Source organism: Juglans regia, chromosome 1, assembly GCF_001411555.2.
Source record: "Juglans regia cultivar Chandler chromosome 1, Walnut 2.0, whole genome shotgun sequence".
NCBI lineage: Eukaryota > Viridiplantae > Streptophyta > Magnoliopsida > Fagales > Juglandaceae > Juglans > Juglans regia.
Genome location: NC_049901.1, coordinates 32138448 through 32157565, shown reverse-complemented (window position 1 = coordinate 32157565; position 19118 = coordinate 32138448).

Sequence of the window (19118 nt, the reverse complement as noted above, 5' to 3'; positions counted from 1 at the left end):
CCCTCTCTCTAAGTTCCCGGCGCCACGCCCTGTCCCTCTCTCTACGTCGCCGTCGCCGTCGCACGACTCACACCCGATCCCTCTCTCTTCATCTCCGTCACTGAAGATCCGAAGGTAAGAAACCCTAAATTCCAAATTTTTTTTTTATGATTTATATTTTTAATGGAGATTGAAGGAATGATGGTGTTTATTGGAGATGGAGGATGAGATTTTGTCAATTGTGTGCTGTGGAGCTTAAATTGTGCATGTGGTTTGAACTTTGAATGAGTCCCGTCTGTTTTTTTTTTTTTTTTTTTTGCATTATGTAATGTGTGTGAATCACTGAATCATGATATTATTTATATCTAATTAATTCGGATTGGAACCCTAAATTAATTTAGGGCTCCAATCCGAAACTCTAAATTAATTTACGAGTTTCAATCTTTGAAATACCCTAAATTAATTTAGGGATTTCAGTCTTTGCAACCCCTAAATTAATTTAGGAGTTTAATCTTTAAAATTGTTATTCACTAGGGGTTTGAAAAATTAATTTAGGGGTTTAAAAACAGAATTTCATGTTCCCTACCAAATTGAACAAAAAAAAAAAAAAGAAAGAATGCACTAGGGTATTTCGAAATTCAATATAATTAAGATGAAATATATATATATATATATATGAATGTCAAGTGATACTTTTTTTTATTCTACTTTTTTTTTTTATGTTCATTATATAGTTGCTATGCTTATAGTCTTTCAAGTCTAAGAAACTATATTATTAATATATAGTTGGCATGTTGCTATATTTTCTATAATTTCAGATTTTTTGTTTGCTTGAGTTCATGGATATGCCAGCAGATTCTAGTGCGAGTTCTCATTTCCAGGCCGAGGGCACCCCTACCCCTACACCTACACCTACACCTACACCTACACCTACCCTTCCTACTCATACCCCTACCCCTAGCCCTATAGCACCTTGCCCCGCCCCCAAGCCCAGCAAGAAACCCGCTTCAATAGTTTGGAGTCATTTCACCAAACTAGAGGGTGGTGACCCAAGTAACCCCCCAGCCAAGTATAACCATTGTGAGAAAATTTATGGATGTCACTATAGGAAATATGGTATCTCACAATTAAAGGTGCACTTAGAAGAGCAATGCAAAAAAAGTCCAACATTAAGATCATTACAAGAGAAAAGCCAATTTAGGCTAGAAATTGGACTTAAAAAAATGGCGGATGGGACTAATGGGGGTGCAACTTTGAGGGGGTATATTAAGTATGATCCCGATGAGTGTAGAAGACACCTAGCTCATATGGTCATCATGGACGAGCTACATTTTCAACTTGTTGATGGGAAAGGGTTTCAAGCGTATTCTCGCTACTTTGAACCAATGTTTAATATTCCTTCTCGCCACACGGCAGCAAAGGATGTAAAAAAATATTTTTTACATTGAAAATGAGAAGTTGAGGGGTCTATTGGCGGATCAATTTGTTTGTCTGACCACTGACACTTGGACATCGATCCAAAATTTTAATTATATGTCTTTGACTATGTATTTTATTGATTGTCATTGGACATTTCAAAAGAAAATTATAAATTTTGTAAAAAATCACCGATCATAAGGGTGAGACAATTGGGAAGGCCTTGGAGGCCACAATAAAGGAGTGGGGGTTGACCCGAGTTGTTACAGTCACAGTCGATAATGCCTCGTCTAACGATGTCGCATTGAGACATCTGAAGACCTATCTTAGAGAGACAAATAAGACACTCATGGGTGGTGAGTGTTTGCATGTGAGATGTGCGGCACATATTCTGAATCTGATTGTCATTGATGGTTTGAGGGATTTTCATGACTTGATTGCCAGGGTTAGGACTGCTGTGAGATGGGTGAGATCTTTTCCTTCGAGGTTGGAGAAATTCAAAGTTGCTGTGAGATTTGCGAGCCTAAAATCTAAGAAGGGTCTTTGTATTGATATGCCTACACGATGGAACTCAACATTTCTGATGTTAGAGGCAGCCCAAGAATATAAGCTGGCATTTGCATTATTGGGTGACAAAGACAAGCAATATGTTAAATATTTTGATGATCACGAGGGATTGGGGAAACCCGTAAATGATGAATGGGAAATCGTAGCTATTTTTGTAGAGTTTTTTAGGCTTTTTTACGATGTCACCCGAGACTATCTGGAACTTTATACCCTACATCCAATGTTGTATATCAGCAAATATGTAGGGTAAAAGAAAAATTAGATGACATGGTCGCGGGTGGTCACATTAGATTGCGGGAGATGGCATTGATTATGAGGAGAAAGTACGACAAGTATTGGGGAGATTTAACTAGAGCTAATATTTTGTTATATGTAGTTGTCATCTCTGACTCGAGATATAATTTGGATGGCATGATATTTGGATTGGGCCTTGAGTATGGGCAAGTATGGGTGGAGTTTATTGCAGCAAGGGTTTGGGAAACCCTTACTAGATTATTTGATGAGTTTTCCACCCTACGGGGTGGTAATATTACAGTACCTACACCTTCCCCCTCAGCCTTAGGCTCACAGTTTCCTAAAGTCGAGATTGGGAAAAGACATAGATTGGAGTGGGGTGAGAGGTATGAGCAGGCACCCTTTCTTCGGAGTTCGGATACTTAGCAGCAGGAAATCTATCATTTTCACGAGATTTCGATATATTAAGTTGGTGGAAGGTGAATGTCATGAAGTATCTCATCCTTGGAGAGATAGCCCACACACTTTTGGCCATCCCTATTAGCACCGTAACCTCAGAGTCGGCCTTTAGCACCGGAGGATGTGTATTAAATTCATTTCGGAGTTCATTAGCTCCTGCTACTGTGGATGCTTTGATTTGCACGCATAATTGGGTCAAGGGAACTCCAATTCATGTTCGGATGTTCTTGAGCATGAGGAGGCCGACGTCGAGGAGAAGGGTGATGATCAGCCTGGATCTGGTATTTATTTTAATTTTATTTTCTAACTTCTTATTTTAATTTATTTATTTTCATTTAATTTGCATTCATTAATTTCATTTCAAATTTAATACTTATAGTGATATATGAGACGGCGTCTATGGCTACCTTCGATGCAGTATGACTTTGTATTGGACCCACCATTGCCATGGTTTGCACAATTTCTCCCCTAATTGTTTTTTGCATTTAAAATTTTGTTTCATCTTTATAACTTTTTAATTCTAATTTATTTTATTTTTAACTTATTAATATTTCAAGTTTTATAACTTATTAACTTTTGTGATCTTGATTTTCAGTCTCACAGCAATTGATACAACTCAACATTCAGTGAACTGACCGCTACGGCTTCACCCCAAAATCAAATTGATCAAATTGAAAAATTATGATTTTATTAATTTACAATTAATTGTAATGTTGCTACAATAGTTAGTTGTACAATTTGTAATATTTATTTTTTTTAGAGAAGTTTGTAATAGTGTAATAGTTTATTAGTTCTCTTAATTTGTATAATTGTAAACAACTTATTTTAGCTTAGTGCCTTAGTGATGATTATTACTTAATTAGTTAATAGTTGAAACTTAATATTTACTTAATAGTTCAATCTATGATTATATATATATTGTTTTTTTTCAGTTTTTAAATCTATATATTTTTTAAGTTAAATTATGGGTTCAAAGTGGCCCAAAAACAAATTATGGGTCATTTAGAGCCCAAAAAACTGTACTAGGCCAAAGGCCCAGTAAGGGATGCGGGGGTGCGGACGGATGGGGGTCCAACCCCGCACCCCAATAGTGGGACAGTGTACCCCGCCCCAGCCCATGCGCGGGCAGGGTATGGGGAAAAATTCCCCACCCCCGCATATGCGGGGGCGGGGGAGGGGTGGCCCCGCCCCTAGGGGGCAGGTATCACCCCTACCTTGTCACGTAGATCTAGATTCTGGTGTGACACTCATAGACGAAGAGTCAAACCCGCCTGAGTCCTAAGTATGAAGATCAGTAGCCGTCGTAGTTACCTTGTGCCTTCCCTTAGAGAGAATATTATATTAAGTCAGGCGACTACCTATAAATGATCCATCTCTTTATGGGGACTAACTATATGTACATTAGGATTATGTAACATTTTAAAATTTAATGAAGGTCGAGAGGCCCCTCATTTTCTTGTGAAGTTTAGTATTCTCCTACATAAGTAGTTAACTTCGTTACCTTAGTGTATTCTGCTTAAATATTAGATGCGATTTCATAGATATATATATCTTTCACGAGTGAACTTCCCTCTGAAAAATTAGTTGAAGCTAAAAATCAGTTTAATAAGATCATTAAGGCCATCAGATCTGATCAAATTGTGATGATGAGTACTATGGTAGATATGTTGAATTGAACAAATGTATTGGGGTCATTTGTGAGGTATTTCAAATGACGTAGCGACGGAATCGGATTCTAAAGCACAAGCTTATAGTATGAAAAATGATTTTTATTTACTAAAACCACTAAGGGGAGAAGCCATAAAGGCCCCAATTTTATTCTTAACCAAATACCTAACAAAGTAGTAGCTACGACCTCATATGAGTTATGGTCTAGAAAAATGCCTAGCATTAGGCATTTTCAAGTGTAGGGATGTCTGGCTGAGACTAAGCCCTATAGTCTTAGTGAAAGGAAATTAGACTCAAGAACATTTAACTGCTATTTTAATGGATACTTGGAAAAGTCAAGGGGTTATAAGTTTTACTGAAACTTTTAATTTTCATTCAATTCTGGAACAATGACTGGCCCGACTAGGGGTGTAATTGATTCGATTCAATCCAATTTTATGGTTGGTTTGGGGCACAAACAAAACACAAAATTCTCATCTCATCTCATTTGATCTCATCATTACATATTTTTCAAATCCTCATACAAAATATAATACACAATTCAACTTTTTCAAATCTTAAAATAATAATAATATTAAAATATAATATTTTAAACTTTCAAACAAAACACAAAATTCTCATCTCACCCCCCAAACCTGCTTCGATTTTGGAATTTTCAAAATCAATGTAGACCCCTTTTTTAAGGAAACCGAAACTTTGGATTTCGATTCAGTTCGGTTCGATGTTATAGGCGTAATTCGGTTTTGAATTTTTTTGTTGGGCTAGTTGGTTTTTCTAACCCTAAAGAAAAAAAATATACCAAAACTAATAAGTATTTATCCTTGATATATATATATATATACACACACACACATATATATCAAAAGTGTACTCTTAAACTTATGCCATATTATATATGTAAGTATGTAACATAATATATAAGGATAAATAATAACATATTAATAATTTAATGTTAATATTCATGTTTAAAAGTAAGTTTATACCAAGGAAGCATAAATATAATAAGATTAAGATTTCATGTTATATTAATGTTATAATATGTATAATATATAGCATATATATGTAGCATAAGAAAATTAAAAATATATATTTCGGTTCGGTTCAGTCCAAATCGGTCTTCAAAACATGAAAATCAGGACTGAATTGGTTTCGGTTCCTAGAAACCGAAAATGACTGAACCGATCGGTTATATTTGGTTCGATTGGTCTTTTGGTTTTTTCTTGCACCTCTAGGCCCAACTTAGCTAATTAATTCAATTTCGGATTAAATTCCAAGCTTTTTAGTTTGTGTCAATCCATTCGTGCCGAATTCCAGGATTTTAATCTGAATGGATGTTTCGGTCCAAAATATAAACAAATCACAAGTCTTTTTGAAAAGTAAGGACGAGTGGGTATGTATCTGAAACCCAAAATTTGCTTTATGCATTTTAGTTACTTCTTTTCCTTTTCTTTGGTGAAAACTAAGGCTCAAGTAGGTAGGATAGTGGGTTTATTAGTATCTGATGGGTTTTGGGGCTGAGTTGGTGTGGAAGTATGGTGATTTTGGGCCTAGCCGATGCGTTGAGCCCAGTTTTCTTTTCCCCTGTGGAACGGATTCATATTGGGTCCCTTCTCCCTTTGGTGCACCGCAACTCCTCTTCTCCCTTCTCTTTTTATTTTTTTGTTCTTTCTCCTTCCTTGATGCGCCACCCATGTATTTCATCATCGCCTCCCATCGCCACCATTGTTGCTCCATGTGGTTGTGCCTTTTGTTCCCTTTGGTCATCATCATAGCTCCCAATCCGTGCCATCCACTCTGTCCCTCTCTCTCGTGGGTTTTGTCTCTGCCTCTGCGTGCCACCCACCGTCGCCGAACCAGCTTAGCCACGCGTTTGTTGAGCAGCAACCCCTTGTCCTGCTTAGCCACCACCTCTTCTCTCACCTAATCTGCATCACTCCAACTTAGTCAATCTGAGACCCATTCAGTCGCAAGGTATACTCGCCATCGCCACCACCACCCGTCGCAGGCCACACTTGCGACGCTCGCCTCTTACCTGCGTTCTGCATCACCAATCGTAGCTTTGGTTGCAATTCCTGAGCCCCAACCCTTGACCTATAAATAGGCCAAGTCCCTCCACCCTTAAATTATCCCACAAACACTATTTCCTTCTCCCATACACAGCCCCATCGCCTTCCAAACCTCCAGATCTGCCTTCTTGTAGGTTTAGGAGAAGTTTTTCCCTAGCGTCGTTGTGCACCGCCCTGAGCCACCACTCTCAGCTGTGTTCTAGCGGTCTTTCGACCACCCCCTGACCTTCCCCTTCCCATTCCCGACCTCCTCCTCCCTTGGCTCCATCCAACCCGTGAGCTAAAGCTCACTTTAGCCATTGTTTCGCTGAGCTCTGTACACCCCACCACAAAAATCTCCCCCTTCACCCACTAGAACGTCAGATCTGCCACCCCTTAAAATAGCCCCTCCATTAGCGCCACTATTTTTCCCAAATTCGTCTCTTCCGCCACGCACTGCCACTGTCGTCACCATGCTCTACCCCTCTAGACGCCACAACAGTAAGCCCGTTTACCACTTAACTTGTATATTAATTTTTAGGCCATGAGCAGATTTGACTAATCATTTTCCCTATCTGTGCAGTGACTTGTGTAGGTGCACACTCACAATTTTCTCTCGATCTGAAGCTACTCTAAGTCGGCATGCTTGATCATCCAGAATTACTCTTCCGCTGTTGTAAGTAAATTCCCGTATCGACCATTGAATTTCTAACTTGGATTATTTTATCATCTGGTTGTGGTTGCAGTCTAGTTGTCAATGAGAAGTGGCTGGGGGCCTTATGAAGTGTTGGGTTGTAAACTCTGTAGTTGTGATGAATGTCAGCTTAGGGCAGGCTAGAGTGTTGGGAATCGCATGTAGTTGAGAAAATTTTGAATTTGTTGGAATTGTGACAAATGTGATGTTTGTTTGTGCTATGTCATGCCATTCAATAACTACATGTCATACATCTACAATTTTAATTGTTATTGCATGTCATGATATTAATATTGTGCTTTGTTCTATGGTTGTGCTATGAAATCAGTAAAATTGTGAATTTGGTGTCAAAGTATTAAACATATTTTTTTGGGTGTGTGCATATCACAACCCCAAGCCGAGATGGGTTATTGTCTCGATGGAGCTCCTTTGGTCTCTCAGGAGTGTGTAAAACTGAGTGACGTCCCCTAAGCTGTCAATAGGCTACAGTTGGCTCGGCCAAGATAGTAATGCTCTTGGCATGACCTAGTGGCCCCTTTGCTGTCAGGGGTCAGAGGATATCTGGTACGTATGCACCGGGCGCAAAACTTGGCATCGCTCATTACAAAGTCATGTGACGAAAGGAGTAGAGTGTGCAGATGGTCTCGAGGGGAGACCATTTTGCACACCGTAATAAATGGATGTAATTTGGGTATAAATGGGATGTTTAGGGTGAGTGGCTATTATTAAATGATTTTTTTTAACCTCTCAAAAATGGGTATTTTGGGAAAGTCTCTCATGACTGTTATGCATGTTTGTTTGTACGCTTCCATGTTTGAAATTCTTGGTCGTTGATCTTTGGATTTATTTGCTAAGATTGCAAGATCTTATTGTAGTGTTCCCACCTACGTACACCTTGATACAGAGGATGGGTTTGAGCATGATGGACCGACCCGACCTGAGGAGTGATGACTTGGGGTTTATTTATGTTGTAGTTGTTGGACTTCTATTTCTATTCTTATTTTGATCAGCTGGATGACTGTAATAGCTTTATGGAGGACTTCTTGTTGGGTTGTATTTTAATTTTTTGGTACTTAGTTTTAGACTGCTTTATTATATTTTTCTCCATTGCCTTTATGAACTCTACACATATTGCATGTTCATACACACTTGCACTTGGCAATGGGGTGTCGAGTGGCCATCACCCCGATGTCGTGACTCCTACCAAATCACACGTGGGGGTCGAGGGAGACACAGGTGGTATCAAATGCTTTTGTTTAAGGAACGACGTTATGGGTTGCATTTTGGCAAGCACAAATGGTGCAACCTAGGTTTCCGCGTGACGAACCTTTTGGCCAAGCTCCCGAGGGTGAGCTACCACGTGCTAATGAAAGGTATGCCATGGTTAGGGCATTAAATCGTATGATGGAATTCCACCAGTAGAACTTCCAGCCCCAACCTCAGGAGGAGCAAAGGAGGTGCTCCTATGAGCATTTCTTGGCCCATAGGACCCCTGGATTTACGGGTGAGGTAGACCCACTCAGAGATGGGAGATGGATCAAAGATCTAGAGTAGACATTCGAGATATACGGGTGCACCAAACCCCAGAAGGTGCTTTATGCAAGCAACATGCTGCAAGGAGAAGCTGCCACCTAGTGGAAGACTAAGCAGGAGATCCTTGAGAAGGAATTGGGATCTTTCGCAGTGGTGACTGGCAATGCTTTAAGTAGGAATTGGATGATCACTTTTTCCCTAACACAGTGAGGAGTCAGAAGGCAAGGGAGTTCAACAACCTCGTGCAAGGAGATATGACGGTGGAGCAATGTGCTCAAAAATTCATTGAGCTCCGTAGGTTTGCGACTCATCTCATCGCCACCGAAGAGGTGCGGACCAAGCAGTTTCAGGAGGGATTTCATTAACAAATTCGTAGACAAGTCGCTTGTTTGCAAATTCAAAACTTTCAAAGGTTGGTCAAGGTAGCCTCAATAGCAGAGCATGACTTTGGTGGTACAGTAGGCTCTCCACAGGCCAGAAAAGGCAGAGCTTTGCAGGAGAGGGAAGTAGCTTAGGGTCGCCTCATAAATTTGTGTCAAGGACAGGGGCAACGCAGTATGCAGATGGTGCAGCCGACCCCATGAAGGTTACTATTGTCAGGGTGGGACCCAATACCCCAACCCTAAGTCAAGCAGGGTACTATGCTCGCGAATGCCTTAATGCTGCTCAATGAAATCGACCAGGACAATGTGGAGGAAGGACGAATCAGAGGCAGATAGTGCAGGCGAGGGTGTATGCTCTAACACCTGGTGAGGTAGATGATGAGGCCTCAAAGACTCAAGATGCGGGGGTCATCACTGGTATGAACTTGACCTGATCTATTTGAGTTGATGCTTGTGTGGTTTAATTTCTAGAATTACATTGGAAGTGTTTGATCTCATCAGAGAGAGTTCACTTGTATGAATTTTATGCTTGTACATTGTTTGATTCGAGAGAATCCCATTCCTTTGTGTCCTCTACTTTTGCACGAATGTGTAACTTAATCACGGAACCTTTACAACAGTCCATGATCGTAGCATTACCAAACAGAGAAAGGGTAATGTGTTTGAAGGTTGCCCTAAATTGTCCTTTGGACTTTGGAAAGAGTTACTTAATGCCGATTTAATAGTATTCAAACTGCTTGGCATTGACATCATTCTGGGAATAGATTATATATTTCAACATTTCACGAGTATCAATTGTCAGAGTCAGGTTGTCAGTTTTCATCTACCAGGAAGAGATTATATGGAATTTGCAGGTAGCAAGCTGAAGTCGAGGCCCAAAGTTAGATCTGCGATCCAAGCGAAGAAAGATTTGGCAAGTGAGGTAGATGCTTGTTTGGTTCAAGTGGTGTCTAAACCAGTGGAGATGAAGTCAGTAATGGAAATTCCAGTTGTTGAGGAGTTTCCAGATATTTTTACAGATGACCTCCCCTGGTTGCCTCTTGTTTAAGATGTCGAGTTCATGATTGACTTAGAACCTATAGCGGCTCCGGTGCAAAAGGCTCCCTATAGGATGGCACCAGTGGAGTTGAAAGAGTTGAAGACTCAAATGCAAGAATTGGTAGATAAGGGATTTATTCAATCCGGTTCTTCACCTTGGGGAGCGCCTGTATTGTTCGTCAAGAAGAAGGATGGCATCCTCAGAATGTGTATTGATTATCAGGAGCTTAATAAGGTGACCATAAAGAACAAATATCCACTACCCCAAGATCGGCACCAAAAACATATTCGCATAAAAATATAATCTGCAAGTGCACAAAATCGTAACAAATAGTAAAGTGTTTTAAAGAAAATAGTTATTTAACCCACGGGGAATAATTATTCTATTAAGTATTGAAATTGACTAAATTAATTACTATTTGGAAAATTGAAATTTGAATAATGGTTTATCTAAATTAAACTGAAGAAAAGAACATTAAAATTTAGATTTTAAAAATAATGAGAGTAGATCTAGAGCGTTTGACTTCACCTAGCAAATCCCACAGTTTATTCTTCCTTGTTATGAAATTCCAATTATCCCAAGTTGATGATAAAAATCCCTTAACTATTCAATATTTTCTCTCGAACAAAAGCAAAAATATATCCAACTAATAACTATATATCTCTATGTGAATTTAACAAATTGGAAACTCATTAAGTTCTTTAGATTTTTCTTGAAAATGACACTAGTCGCGGTAAAGCATCTATGCTTTCACTCAATTAATGGTGTTTAGTCCTAGAGTTTTGATCACAAATCATATCTTGGTCTCATTGCTATCCAAAAGATAGAACAATAGTAAGTTAGAAAATTGTAAGCATTAACAACAAAAAATAAAGACTCAATCATGGAAATATTAAAAATAAAATAACTTGGAATATAACCTGTGTGTTCAATGCAAGGCTACATCAAAACTCTAGAAAATAGAATTACTTTATAATGAAATTAAAAAGAAAAGGAATAAAACTAGTGTTTTTTGTTGAAGTCAGTTGATGAAGCATTTGGCTTTTGCCTCTACTCCCTCAGATCTGCCTTCTCAAAAGAATACTTCAAAAATAAAAACCAAAAGGTCTCAATCTCTTATTCCTTGTTTGTTTTCAGAAAAGATCTCATCTAATCATTATAACTTTCTCAACTTTCAATATAAAATAAAATAAACAATTCAACTTTTTCAAATCCCAAAATAAAAATAATATTAAAAAATATATTCTAACAATACTTTATTCAACTTTTTAACTTTAATCTCAACTCATCTCATCTCATCTACGAAAACAAACGATGTCAAAACTCAAATCAGGATGCCAAAGACTCTCAATTCATCCCACAAGACGGGATTAAATAGATGTCAAAACTCAAATCCGAAAATAAAATAAATGCAGCTACAATCTAGCCTAAAAAACTGGAAAATAGTTTCTAAAGATTGATGTTAACATAAAAGAAAATTATCCCAAGAATATCAAAATTATCTAAAATGGAAGATTCATTGATTTGCGGAGTTCAGGAGAATTTGGTCGCCAATATATTAATTGCAGAACTCAAAAGTGTAGAGGCGAGTAGATGTCGTGTGCGCTTACTATAACTGGCGTGGAAATCACAAATGCATGGGCGTGGAGGTCATAAAGACCACACAGCCCTCTCCTCGCCTACCGAGTGAAAAGACTCTCGACCGGGATGAAAGACTCCTCTTGCCTTTTCTAGTTGTTGCTCAAGATGTCGTTTAGGTTGGTCTTTTAAGTTGGTCATTTAGACTAGTCGCCAAGTTTTCGTGCCTTTTGGTCGAGAGTCTCGTTGCCTACCGAGAGGTAAGTCTTCTCGCCTTTAGGCAAGAAAGATCTCTTTGTTGCCCATGGGACAAGGCTCCTCACCCAAATCTTATCGGCTCTCTTCAGATCTCACTGCCTCTCATTGGTCTGAATCCGTAGTCTCTTCTTTTGTACAAAAATATTCTCATTTTGCTCTAAATCTTCTCATTCCTTCAAATCCAAGAAAATAAATAAAAATATGTTGAAATAAAATAAAATCAATAGTATTGAAGGAAAAATAATATTTTTCATAAATAAAATAGTAATAAAAATCACATAAAATATCACTTATCAATGACCATAAAGAACAAATATCCATTGTCCCGGATCGATGATTTATTTGATCAACTTCAAGGCTCGGCTACATTTTTTAAGATCGACTTGAGATCAGGTTACTATCAGTTAAGAATAAGGGATAATGATGTACTGAAGACTACTTTCAGATAAAGGTACGGGCATTATGAGTTCAAAGTAATGCCTTTTGGGCTAACTAATGCCCACGTAGCTTTCATGGACATGATGAATCAGGTGTTTCAACCTTGTTTGGATTCTTTTGTGGTAGTCTTTATTGATGCTATTTTTGTATATTCCTAAGATTTGGAGGACCATGCTAATCACCTAAGGTTGGTACTGGGTAAGCTGCGGAAGTATCAGTTATATGCAAAACTCAGAAAATGCGAGTTTTGGCTTGATAAAGTCAGGTTCCTTGGGCATGTCATCTCTCAAGAGGGTGTGGTTGTAGATCCTAGTAAGGTTGATGTGGTTTTGGCCTGACCGCGTCCCACGTCAGTGCATGAGATCTGAAACTTCTTGGGACTCGCAGGTTACTATCGAAGACTTATGGAGGGGTTTTCTAGATAAGTGTGATAGAAACTTCCAATAATTGAAGAAAAGGTTGACCATAACACTAGTTTTGGCACTTCCAGAGCCACACAAGCCGTTTGTAGTTTTCAGTGATGCTTCCAAATTTGGTTTGGGGTGTTTTCTAATGCAAGAAGGGCGAATTGTGGCTTATGCATCCCGCCAACTGAAGGGTCACGAAAAGAACTATCCCACTCATGACTTGGAGCTTGTAGCAGTGGTTTTTGCTTTAAAGATTTGGCAGCACTATCTCTATGGCTAGACTTGTGAAATCTACAGGGATCATAAGAGCCTGAAGCATCTTTTCACATACAAGAATCTCAACATGAAAGGTGGTTGGAGTTAATCTGTGATTATCAGTGTGAGATTAAGTACCATCTAGGGAAGGCAAACCAGCTTGCAAATGTGCTAAGTCAAAAATCTCACCTTTTGGATGTGGCTGAATCATCAAGGGTAGACTCCCTTCTCTTTGGAATGAGGAGACTTTTAGTTTAGTGGAAGGTTCGCAACAAGAGGAGATCTTAGCCTCAATGCAAGAACTCGGGGTTGTGGACTTTGAGGAATTGAAGACTCTTCAAAGGAGGGACCTAAAGCTGTTAGATATCCATCGGAGGGTCATAAACTCAAGAGAACCTACACATTACAATTTGAGCAGGGATGGGGTTCTATTGTTCAGAAGTCATAGGGTGATTCCTACTAATTCAGAGTTTAAGGAGAAGATTTTGACAGAGGCGCACGCGGACCCTTACTCAATTCACCCTGGAAGTACAAAGATGTACTTGGATCTAAAGAGAATTTTTTGGTAGGAAGGGATGAAAAGGGACATAGCCATGTTCGTTGAGAGATGTGCCACCTCTCAGCAAGTTAAAGCAGAACATCAGAGACCCACTGGTAACCTTTAACCCCTCTCGATTTCATAATGGAAATGGGATGATCTTGCTATAGATTTTGTAGTGGATTTGCCGAGAACTTCCAGTGGGAAGAGGTCTCTTTGGGTGATCATCGACCGGTTGACCAAGAGTGCTCATTTTCTACCAGTTACGAATACCAACACCTTGAAAAAATTGACATGATTGTATGTGAAGGAGATAGTCTGGTTTCATGGGATACCCAAGACCATCGTATCGGATCAAGACCCGAGGTTCACATCCCATTTTTGGAAGAGCTTACAGGTTACAATGGGCACTAAATTAAAGTTTAGCAGCACTTATCACCCTCAATTAGATGGCCAATCAGAAAGTACTATTCAGACTCTTGAAGATATGTTGAGAGCTTGTGCCTTGGAATTCATAGGTAGTTGGGAAAATTACTTGCTGCTCATAGAGTTTGCATACGACAATAATTTCCAAGTTTCTATTCAAATGGCACCCTATGAGCCTCTGTATGGGAGGAAGTGTAGATCACCATTATACAGATCACCCTATGAGGCTCTGTATGGCAGTGGCTCAAAGCTTTCAAAAGACTTATGCAGATACGAGGAAAAGATGTTTGTCTTTTGAAGAAGGTGACTGGGTGTACCTCAAAATCTCACCCATGAAAGGCATCAAGCAGTTTGGAAAGAAAGGGAAGCTTAGCCCAAGATATGTCGGCCCATTTCAGATAATGTAGAAGGTTGGACCTATTGCATACAGGATTGCATTACCGGATTATTTTGGGGAGGTGCACAACGCGTTTCAAGTATCCTTTCTAAAGAAGAGTTTCGGACAGCAAGATCCATGGCTTATCGACCCCGATAGCATCCAACTACAGCCTAACCTTACTTATGAGGAAGCATTGAAGCTGATTTTGGACTGGAAGGAGCAAAAGCTGAGGTCCAAGACAATACCCTTAGTGAATGTGTCCTAGGGAGAGCCAGCGGCTTAGGACTTGACTTGGGAGAGAGAAGTTGACATTGAGGGAGCATTACCCGTATCTGTTTGGGTATTATTGATTGTATATCTTGTTCTAAGCATGTATTGAGTTGTATCTTGTAACTATTTTGAAGTTTAATGGATTAAGATTGTCAATTTCGAGGACAAATTTTCTTTTAAGGGGGGGGGGGGATGTGAAACCCAAAATTTTTCCTTTATGTATTTTAGTTTCTTCTTTTCCTTTTCTTTTGTGAAAACTGAGGCCCAAGTAGGTAGGATAGTGGGTTTATTAATGTCTGATGGGTTTTGGACTGAGTTGGTGTGGAAGTATGGTGATTTTGGGTCCAACCTGTGCGTTGAGCCTAATTTTCTTTTCCCCCTATGGAATGGCATCGTATTGGGTAAGGAGGGTGTTTAACCCTAGGGTTTCATCACTTTCTCCCTTCTCCCTCTAGTGTGCCACAACTCCTCTTTCTCCCTTCTCTTTTTATTTTTTTATTCTTTCTCTTTCCTCGGTGAGCTACCAGTGGACTACATCACCGTCTCCCATCACCACCACCGCTGCTCCATGTGGTTGTGCCTTCCGTTCCCTTTGGTCAACGTCGTGGCTCCCAATCCGTGCCATCCACTATGTCCCTCTCTCTCATGGGTTTCTTCTATGCCTCAGCATGCCATCCACTCTGTCTAGCCTAGCCATGCGTCCGTCGAGCAATAGCCCCTCGTCTCGGTTAGCCACCACCTCTTCTCTCGCCCAATCTGCATCACTCCAACTCAGTCAATCCGAGACCCACTCAGTCGCATGGCTTACTCGTCGTCACTGCCATCACCTGTCACATGCCACGCTTGCGACACTCCCCCATTACCTCCATTCTGCATCACCAATCGTAGCCTTTGTTGCGATTCCCAAGCCCCAACCCTCGGCCTATAAATAGGCCGAGTCTCTCCACCCCCAAATCATCCCTCAAACACCATTTCCTTCTCCCATACACAGCCCCATCGCCTTCCTCACCTCCAGATCTGTCTTCCCATAGCTTTAAGAGAAATTTTTCCCTAGTGTCGTCATGCATCGCCGCGAGCCTCCGCTCTCAGATGTGTTCCAATGGTCATTTGACCACCCCCTGGCCTTCCCCTTCCCATTCCCGACCTCCTCCTCTCCTCCCTTGATCCCATCCAACCTATGAGATAAAGCTCCCTTTAGCCACTATTTCGCCGTGCTCTGCACACACCGTTGCGAAAATATCCCCCTCCACCCACTAGAACGTCAGATTTGCCACCCCTTAAAATAACCCTGCCGTTAGCCCCACTATTATGCCCAAATTCGTCTCAGCCGCCACACACCATCACTGTAGCAGCCTTGCTCCACCCCTCTAGACACCACAACAGTAAGCCTGTTTACCACTTAACTTGTATATTAATTTTTAGGCCACGGGCATATTTAACTAATCGTTTTCCCCATCTACGCAGCGACCCGTGCCCGTGCACACTCACAATTTTCTCTCGATCTAAGAGTTACTCTTTCACTGTTGTAAGTAGATTCCAGGATCAACCCTCGAATTTCTAACGTGGATTATTTTGTCATCTGGTTGTGGTTGCAGTCTGGTTGTGAATGAGAACTGGTCGGGGCCCTATGAAATGTAAGATTATAAAATCTGTAGTTGTGATGAATGTTGGCCTAGGGCCAGGTGGAGTGTTGGGAATGGTGTGTAGTTTGGGGAATTGCGAATTTGTTGGAATTGTGACAACTGTGATGTTTGTGTGATGTTTGTTTGTGCTATGCTTCGCCATCCAATAACTGTTTGTCATACATCTGCATTTTTAATTGTTATTGCTTGTCATGATATTAATATTGTGCTCTGTTCTATGGTTGTGCTATGAAACCCGCAAAACTATTGTTTTGGTGTCAAAGTAATTTTGTGGGTGTGTGCGTATCACGACCCCAAACTGAGATGGAGTATTATCTAGGTGGAGCTCCTTTGGTCACTTGGGAGCATGTAAAACTAAGTGACGTCTCCTGGGCTATCGTTGGGTAACAGTCGGCTCGACCAGATGGTAATGCTCTTGGCACGACCCCGTGGCCCCTCTACTGTCAGGGGTCAGAGGATGTCTGGTATGTACGCGCCTGGCGTGGAGCTGGGCATCACTCGTTATGAAGTCACACGCACGGTCGTTACTCGTCTTGTGATAAGGGAGCTAGAGTGTGCGGATGTTCCCGAGGGGAGACCACGGTGCACACCGTAATAAATGTATGTGATTTGGGTATAGATGGGATATTTGGAGTGAGTGGCTATTATTAAATGATATTTTTTTTGTATGGTCTCAAAAATAGGTATTTTGAGAAAGTCTATCATGACTATTGTGCATATTTGTTTCTATGCTTCCATGTTTGAAATTCTTAGTTGTTGATCTGTTGATTTATTTCCTGAAATTACGAGATCTCATTGTGGTGTTCCCACTTACGATTTCGTTTCATGAAACCGTAGACTTTGATGCAAAAGACAGGTTTGAACATGATGGACCGACCCCACCTGAGGAGTGATAACATGGGGTTTATTTCTGTTGTACTTTATGGACTTCTATTTCTATTCTTATTTTGATCAGCTGGATGACTATAATAACTTTATGGAGGACTTCTTGTTGGGTTGTATTTTGATTTTCTGGTACTTAGTTTTAGACTGCTTTATTATATATTTTTCCGTTGCGTTTATAAACTATACACATATCGCATGTCTGCACACACTTGCACTTGGCGATGGGGTGTGTGACCAAAGTTGCCATCATCTCGGTGTCGCAACTCCTACCAAACCAGACATGGGGGTCAAGGGCGCCACAATGTATGTATTATGTATTTCATGGATCTTACGTTGCATAAGACACATAAGCTTCTAATGATCAAGTATAAGATAATACCATAACAGTTTAATTAGATGGTCATTCAAATCTATAGTATCAATGCGATTTATAGATGAATGTGCAAGCCATGAACCTAAGCATGATCCACCATACTATGCTGGAATACCATTAGCGGTTTCCTTTCTGACCATAGGATGTGAAGCTAGTGTATAACCTTGCACAAAGGGTTAAGTGTCTTGGCCATTAAGATAAGCCAAATAATTCAATACAAGTCGTGCATATCATCAGCATATGCATGAATGATCTTGATTTTAAATTCTTAGCATGAAATATTTTATAAAAAAAACTTCTAAGCTTATTATGTTTGCGTTATGATGGGGTTCTTATTGAGTTTAGTTTTCTTTTGTTTTTAACTGCCTAGGTGTTGATGATGATGAGTACAAGTAAGCTAATCAATCTTAGATGGAGCAGTTTGATTTAGTTCTAGGTTTCTTATATTTATTTATGTGAAATTATGAAATCTCTTGCCTTGCTATTTTTATAAAAATACGTTACATCCCTAGCCTACGGCATGGGGACGTTATAGCTTCATATCTTGTTGAATTGCGCAAGTTGTGTGGTTTTTTAAAACTAAACAAGACTCTAAAAGCAATATCGAGACGTATAAAGCATGTTTAATCACAAAAGCCTTTATTAAAAAAGAATGCATTGATTATAAATAGACTTTCTCTCCAATCTATAGAAGAGACTCATTTACGGTAGTAATTGTACTAGTAGCTTATTATACTAGGAGATTTCATTAGATGGTTGTAAAAATTGCTTTCTGAATAGTGACATTGAGGAAACAATATATATGGTGCGACCAGAGGGCTTTGAGACTAATTAATCAACTGATTTGGTTTACAAACTAAAGAAATTCATATGAGTTAAAGCAGACATCCCATCAATAACATCAAAATATTGATCAAGTAGTTCTCTTAGTCAAGTCTTTTGATCAAGGAAACAACCTAATAATAAATGTGTTGATCATAAGATGAGTTTAAGAAAATTTATATTTTTGGGGCTCTACAACTTACTAGCATAGTCCTTCTATATGAGACTAAGAGACTTCTTTCAAAACACTTTGAGAAGAAAGATCTTGGTCAAAAATCTTTTGCTATATGCATACAGATTCATTATGATAACATGGAACAGTTGGCTTATTATACAAGAGCAAGTATTGAGGCGTGTAAAAGCTTGCATTGGGTGACACACTCATTGCAAAAGGTGACAGATTATGTTTTCTCAATTACTCAAAGAAGAATATCGAAGATCGAAGACATCCCTTATGTATTAGTTGAAAGGAGCCTCGTGTATGCTCAAGTTTTTACATGTTTTGATATTGCGTATGTAGTTTGAATGCTTGGTAAATATTTAAGAAATCCAGATATAAATCATAGGAAAGCAACTAAGAGAGTAATGCGGTAATTGCAAAGAACAAAAGAGTATATGTTCAATGTTCACATATTGGAGATCTTACCATCTAGAGGTTATTTTGTTCATCCAACTTTGTTGATTGCCTTGATAGTACGACATCTACTTCGTCTAGTATGTAATTAGATTTAATTGTAGACATCCAATCAGACAATATAATTGTATAATTTTATCACTGGACTTCAAGTCATGGATAGTATTACAATCCACTTAAGGTTTATTGTGATAA